The sequence below is a fragment of the Borostomias antarcticus genome (assembly GCF_949987555.1).
Source record: "Borostomias antarcticus genome assembly, chromosome: 17".
Classification (NCBI taxonomy): Eukaryota; Metazoa; Chordata; class Actinopteri; order Stomiiformes; family Stomiidae; genus Borostomias; species Borostomias antarcticus.
The window spans coordinates 24806976-24815204 of NC_140250.1; positions in this window are offsets into that span (position 1 = coordinate 24806976).

Here is an 8229-nt window from a genome sequence, read left to right on the forward strand (position 1 = left end):
CACACATCTCACCGCTCACCAGCCCAAATAATTCCCTCTCCTGCCAAAGCGGAACAGACCCCTCCTGCTACGCGGCGCACAGCACGCCCCCCTCTTCCGCCGCCCAGCCCCAGCGCGCTCATAACCAGGTCTGTTTGGACACGCCCACCTCAGCCCACTCGCACTCCAGCGCCACGCCCCCTGCGCCTTCCCAGCCAATCCGGGCTCGAGATGTGGGCTGCGGTATCGACCATATAGTTTATGGATTACCTCGGTGTACCGGATGTTCAGGAACAGGTGGTGTTTTGAGAAATAGCGTAGCACCTGCACTTCTCAGGCAAGTTAACAAGTGTTTCACTGAAATATTGAAATATTAAAAATATAGTATACAGTATTGGACATTTAAAAAATGTATACATAAAAAGTCATAAGGATGTCAGGACTTGAGAGAACCTCTGACCTTCAGCAGGACTGGAATACTTTAGTGTCATACAGGAAGACAATACATGGATGCAGAGGTCATGAGAAACAGAGTGGAAGGGTCGGAGAGGGAAGGAGTTTACATACGGAGGGGTGGGGAGTGTCCTGTCAGCGGACAATGAGGATGCACATACACTGAACATTTTTAACATTGGACTTTGTGTACATATGTGCTTTTGCGCTGTGTGTCGCGCGGTGTGTGTGTGTGTGTGTGCGCGGCAGTGTTGTGCTGTCTCTGAGCCTCATGAGAGTGTGGTCTGATGGTTCCTGCCTTAGTCAGTCAGCCACACCTGCAAATGACTAACAACATCACATCTTGCTATTTAGTAGGACTCTCAGGTAGAGTTCCTCACAAGGACAACAGCGGATAAAAGGTCTTAACAATGGTTTGAAATAACATGATAGGAGCAGATGAATGACGTCCCCTCAGCGAGACCCTCACGAACAGCTCGCCCTCTGAATGGCTGCTGATTATCTGTGCTAGATTCTGGCACGCTGACAACTCGTATGCTTTCGCAATCAGTGCACGCAAAGGTAGGGAGGTAGGGTAAACATGAGACAGGCTTTGTGTGTGTGTTGACCCAGCACACAGGATCGGGCCTAGACATGTATGACAATGGACCTAACACGTACTGTAAAGCACACACACACACACACACACACACACACACACACTGCAGTGTGTTTTGACTCCTAGCCTGTTTCTGTCGACCGATGCCTCTCAGGTCAGAGAACATCCACCTAGGACATGATAATATTTACTCTGATTGTCCCAACGGTCAGTATACATTGTGTGTGTGTGTGTGTGTGTGTGTGGGGGGGGGGGGGTTGTAGATGTGTGTGTATGTTTACAGTTGGATAAGCTCATAAAAGCAGCTATGGTTTCTACCGGTCATCCACTGTGCAGTCAAACAAACACATGTAGGTTTGAGGGATGTTTTGGAATTCTTTCTCTTTCTCTCTCTCTCTCTCTCTCTCTCTCTCTCTCTCTCTCTCTCTCTCTCTCTTTCTGTCTCTCTCAGTTGACACAGAGGTCTCATGCCTTTCTTAAGTCCAAAGGTCTTGAAGGGTGTGTATGTATGTGTGTGTGTGTGTGTGTGTGTACACACACGTGTGTGCGTGTACATTTATGTGTGTGTGTGTGTGTGTGTGTGTGTGTGTGTGTGTGTGTGTGCGCGCGTGTGTGTCAACAGCTAAGCCAAGCATTTCTATTGCCTGTTAACACCCAGATTACACTGGCTCAACTGCAAGCTACAAAGATAAATGAGGGCAAATAGAAAGGCTTGCATTCCAGAGAGTCTCTGTGGTATCAATCAAAAAGAGACACACACACACACACACACACACACACACACACACACACACACACACACACACAGAGGATCACTCCTGGTAATTTTCCCTAAGCGCCTGATGTTGACAAAGACTTACGCAGGGACCACATTCACACCGGACCTGGATAACTGACTAGTCTGGTAACCGGGGCGTCCACGGCACAGGACAGCTCACCTCGCATCTGACAGCTCACAGAGCTGCGCTGGGATTGGACAGAGCAACCTAGCGACCAATCCCTTCTCTGATTTCTTTGGAACCAAAAGAGGCACCTTCACAACTCTTCAGAAATGTGATAATTGATTTGAGGAGCTGATACAAGGTTGTTTTAAGTTAGCGATTTGCAGATACACATTTTGCTAATTATATTAGGAAAAAAAACGCATTTGTGATGACATTAGTCACTGTTATTTAGACTGACTCATAAACAAACGGTTTTGGAGGTTTCTTCTCCTTCTCCTCCACTCCCTCTCTCGTTCCCTCGTTCCATCTCTCCATCGTCATGGCTGGGTCTAGTCTGTGTGTCCCTACAGGTGTCTGCACAATAGCCTTTATTCTCCTTCCTGCATCTCCAAACACACATTCACACACAAAGCTGTATCTAAGAGTACTAAATAAAGGTTATGAATGAATGAATGAATGAATGAATGAATGAATGAATGAATGAATGAATGAAAAGATAATGACACCATGGTAAAAAGGTTCCCATGTGTATTTACCTTCTCATTGTTCTGTTTCCAAGCCTCTTCCCTCTTCCATTATGCACTCACTAAACATGCATGCATGCAGGCAGGCAGGCAGGCACACACACACACACCCACACACACACACACACACACACACACACACAATCTCTTTAACAGGGTTCAACAGCATTCTTGTTGTTAATCCCATATGACTCACTGGCTTTATGTTGACTTGTTATATCAATGTTTTCAGAGCTGAGTCTGAGCCTCCTGGTGTGATGACCCTGGACAACTCTGACTCCTCAGAAGACCCTGGACAACTCTGACTCCTCCAATGACCCTGGACAACTCTGACTCCTCTGATGACCCTGGACAACTCTGACTCCTCTGATGACCCTGGACAACTCTGACTCCTCCGATGACCCTGGACAACTCTGACTCCTCCGATGACCCTGGACAACTCTGACTCCTCCGATGACCCTGGATAACTCTGACTCCTCTCCTGGTGTGATGACCTGGGATGACTCCTCACCGACTCCCAACTGAAGGGAGGGAGGGCTTGTTGTGATGGGAACCACACAGAACCGTTTGTGACAGGTTATAAAGAACCCTTTAGGCTCCCAAACAGCATCTTATGGAGATAAAAAATACAATTTGAAACTGTAGGATTCTTCTATTGTTGCAATACAAATAGTTCTATATAGCACTTTTTTTCAGTAATGGGCAATAGTCTATTAAAGTCCCCATAACTGATGCTACTGCAGAAACACACTGACGCTGTTTCAATACTGTCCAGAGAGCAGTGAAATACTGTTGACGCTGTTTGAATACCGCAGGCAGAGGAGCTCCAGCTCTGCTGTGATCCAGGTCACTCCTGACAGCAGGGTCCTACCAGCCTTTGTGTGGCTGCTGAACGACAGGGGGGCAGTGTGTGTGTGTGTGTGAGAGTGTGTGTGAGTGTGTGTGTATGAATGGGGGGATAGGGGTCATAGCCTACTCTCCTCCCCTTTCACAAGAGCAGAGCCCTGGCGTTCCATTTCCATCCCATGATGCCGTTCTCCAGCGACCCCCACACCTCCCATCTCTCTCCCATGGTCTTTTTTCCTCCTTAAAACATCTTTTGTTTTCAGTTTGTGACGGCATTTCTGCTCTCCTGTTGTCGAGGCCCTAAACGAGTCTTGACTGGCCCCCGGACCGCTGAGAAGCACAAAAGACTGTGTTCCGCTCACTACAGTTGACCCATTGTGGCCGTTGACAATGCACTGATTGGCGATGACAATTAAGCACGGTCGACGCTCAGGTTCAATTTGCCCTCAATACAAATCACAGGCAAATGAGTCAGCCGATACACACTCTGCACAGGATGCGCGCACACACACATACATACATACGCACCCACAAACACACACACAAACACATAAGCATGCACTGAGCAGACATTCATTAAACCACACTCACACACACGCACGCATATATATATATACATACACACATTCACATACACACACACACACACACACACACACACACACACGCACACACACACACACGCATGCACAGAGGTTCATCAACCCCCCCCCCCCCCCCCCCACACACACACACAGAAATGTGGTTACACTCATTTGCTTGTCTAGCTTGGAGAGATATGGACACATCTGCTGTCATGCCAAACGTAAATTTTTATTTCTTTTTACTTTTGACAGTTTCAAGTTATTTCAGTGACCCATTGTGGGTTTTTCTTTCTTTAACGGAAGGGTACCAACAATTTTGTCCACGTCTGTATGTGCAGATAGAATCTAGCAGTCCTTTCCATTCATATTTTGAATAATAATTAATAAACAATAGTTGTATGAAGCTTTTAGAACACGAGTTTAGCAATGCGTGCGATGGGATGCGGTCAGACAGGAGCGTCTGTCAACTGGGCCTGAAGAACGTCACGGACCGAGAAGTCAACAGAGCACTTAGGCGCAGGACCCCCTTCTGACAACAAGACATTTGGAAAGACGGAATAAAACAAAGTTGTGGGTTGGTCGGGCGTGTTCTGGCCTATTGCCGGGGTGGTCTAATACTGGGCAATTACCTCCTGTCAAAGGTGGGCTTTACTGATCTCTCTCTCTCTCTCTCTCTCTCTGAGACGCGGGTGGTGCTGTCAGGCCGGGGCGGGGAGGGAGGTGAGGGGGAGGAGAGAGGGAGGAGAGGAGGAGGAGGGAAGCCAGAGGAGTGTGCATGTGTACTACATGATTGTGGTGGCTGGTTGGTCCCGCTCCCCAGGGAGCCATAGAAGGAGGCTGGCTTTGTGGTCTCCTCCCAGCTCCTCAGCTCCTCCCAGCTCCTCTACGCTCCTCCCAGCTCCTCAGCTCCTCCCAGCTCCTCTCCGCTCAGCTCCTCCCAGCTCCTCCCAGCTCCTCTCAGCTCCTCCCAACTCCTCTCAGCCCCTCCCAGCTCCTCTCCGCTCCTCTCCGCTCCCCCCAGCTCCTCCCAGCTCCTCTCAGCTCCTCCCAGCTCCTCCCAGCTCCTCCCAGCTCCTCTCAGCCCCTCTCAGCTCCTCCCAGCTCCTCCCAGCTCCTCTCAGCTCCTCCCAGCTCCTCCCAGCTCCTCCCAGCTCCTCTCAGCCCCTCCCAGCTCCTCTCAGCTCCTCCCAGCTCCTCCCAGCTCCTCTCAGCTCCTCCCAGCTCCTCCCAGCTCCTCCCAGCTCCTCTCAGCTCCTCCCAGCTCTTCTCAGCTCCTCCCAGCTCCTCCCAGCTCTTCTCAGCTCCTCCCAGAAGGCAGGGGTGCGTCACGTGTCCCTCTAGGTTCGCTACCATGTACCATTCTCAGTGCTCTTCTGACTCAGACTCAGGGAATAATTGGTGTTTGCATTTAAATACGGTTTGAACATATAGTAGACATACTTTCTTTAGGTACTATGTACAATATGTTGAATTGTAAATCATATATCAATATCCATTTTAATAGCCTACCATATACTAACTGTCCAATTTAATCTAGTAACTCACAAGACTTAAGTAATTTTTTTTATTGGCATCAGTGGCAGAAAGACAGAGACAAAAGCTTGACTTGACGGAACGAAAGGAAATGAACATATTTGGGTTCTGAAACACAAGTGTGTGTGAGCTTGCATGAGAGGGCGTCTGTGAAACACAACTGAAGACAAACACAGAACCAAGAACCGGGCCGGACCGGAGCGCCAGACAGAAACATCTCTTTACTCCCGGTGTTCAGCACATGCGCAATAAATAATCAGGGTCAAAAACAACAAAATGCTACAGATATCCCACATCCCATCCCATTTGGTAACAGAGACAGAACCCAGCAGCAGTAGGTGCTTGTGGCGTAGCGGGGGTGGAGGTAACAGAAAGAGAACCCTATTATACTGCACCCTTCCGGGGTACTTCCCTTGGGTTCCCTGCCCCTGCCAATCCCTCAATACCCTCCTGCCGTGCCAACATCCCTGATGTCCTGAACACAGACAAAGAGCCAGAGCCTTAACACGCTAGCCGGTCCTGTTATCACCCTAACACGTCTCTGACCGTGTCAGTCACACTTAACACTAGCCAGCTAGTCCTGTTATCACCCTAACACGTCTCTGACCGTGTCAGTCACACTTAACACTAGCCAGCTAGTCCTGTTATCACCCCAACACGTCTCTGACCGTGTCAGTCACACTTAACACTAACCAGCTAGTCCTGATATCACCCTAACATGTCTCTCACCGTGTTAGTAACACTGAACACTAGCCAGCTAGTCCTGATATCACCCTAACATGTCTCTGACTGGGTCAGTCACACTTAACACTAGCCAGCTAGTCCTGATATCACCCTAACATGTCTCTGACTGGGTCAGTACCACTTAACACTAACCAGCTAGTCCTGATATCACCCTAACATGTCTCTGACCGTGTCAGTCACACTTAACACTAACCAGCTAGTCCTGATATCACCCTAACATGTCTCTGACTGGGTCAGTTACACTTAACACTAACCAGCTAGTCCTGATATCACCCTAACATGTCTCTGACTGGGTCAGTACCACTTAACACTAACCAGCTAGTCCTGATATCACCCTAACATGTCTCTGACTGGGTCAGTACCACTTAACACTAGCCAGCTAGTCCTGTTATCACCCTAACATGTCTCTGACCGTGTTAGTAACACTTAACACTAGCCAGCTAGTCCTGATATCACCCTAACATGTCTCTCACCGTGTTAGTAACACTGAACACTAGCCAGCTAGTCCTGTTATCATCCTAACATGTCTCTGACCGTGTTAGTAACACTGAACACTAGCCAGCTAGTCCTGTTATCATCCTAACATGTCTCTGACCGTGTTAGTAACACTGAACACTAGCCAGCTAGTCCTGTTTTCGCTCTAACCACGTCTACATGACAAACAAACTACGCATCACATTTAGAATGCTTCCCAGAGCTTCTCAGGCAGGGTGACGCCAGAGCCGTACAGTAGAAACGACGGTATACAGTAGTTAGTAATACTCTGCGTTATGATTACAGTTAGAATCCCACGGGTCAAACACAGACTAGGTTCAACAGAGGGACTTCAGCAGGTGGGCGGGACGGCCAGGCAAACAGATCATACATTGTACATATTATTAAATCATGTTTTAAAGCATGAAGTCAGACTTCCTCGCTGATAAATAAACAAGCCATTCTCGGTAAACATAAATGAAAAAGCAAGAGTAAAAAAAACAACAATTCATAGTGCAAATGAATTCACATGTAAACAAATGTAAAGCAACGACAAAGATGCATTTCAACAAGCCAAAACGTTCCGACTAAGTATCTGCTTGAGATATACAAGATATACCCACACACATCTCACCTGGGCTGACGGGCGCTCTCAAACACTCGAGGTGCACTTGATTTAATTTTACGGCGCAATGAACAACCGACACAAATGTGGCCAGAGCGGGGTGTCAAACGAGTCGAATCAAGCGCACCCGGAGTATTTGCGCGCCCCTATAGGAAGAGGCGGGTACAGGGGGCGGCCCGATGTGAAGGGCGGCAGGGTTGCATAGGGAATCCCCTCTACTCAGACTACAGCTTCTCTCTTTGAAAGACTCACAGGATTAAAGCACAGTAGAAAGCTACAGGAAGTGGGGTTGAAAAGGCAACAATGTAAATAGCTTGATTATTGCCACTTATTGTATAGTTCAAGTCATGGAAAAGAGGTTTAACTCACACGCACGCACACACACACGCAAGTAAGAGAGACGACAGAGTCCTAGAAGCAGACTTTCAAGGTCTGTCGGGTTTATGATCCCACCTGTGACCAGGAAAGCCACAGTTTATCTACTGTGAGCGTAACTATCCTGTCTAGACCCTACGTCATCAATATGTACAGATTACTGTTAGTATAGCTATGCTGTCTAGTCCCTATGTGATCAATATATACAGTCTACTGTTGCTGTTAGCATAGCTATCCTGTCTAGTCCCTACGCCATCAATATATAACATCATACTGTCTCAGGGGGGTGAGAAAGCTGAGTAACGTAAACAAACAACAAACAAACAAACAACGAATAAACGTCTCTTTCAGTCTAGTGGTGGAACACCCCAGTCAGTGGCTTAGCATCCTGAAACATGCAGAATAGTGCTCAAACATTGGGGGGGGTGGGGGAGGGGGAGGGGGGGGGGGGGGTCACACACGCAGACACAGACAGGAAGGGCTGGGCGGTCGGGAGGGCAGAGGTCAAATCCGGGTCATATGGGTCCTTGAGATGAAGACGGATGATGAC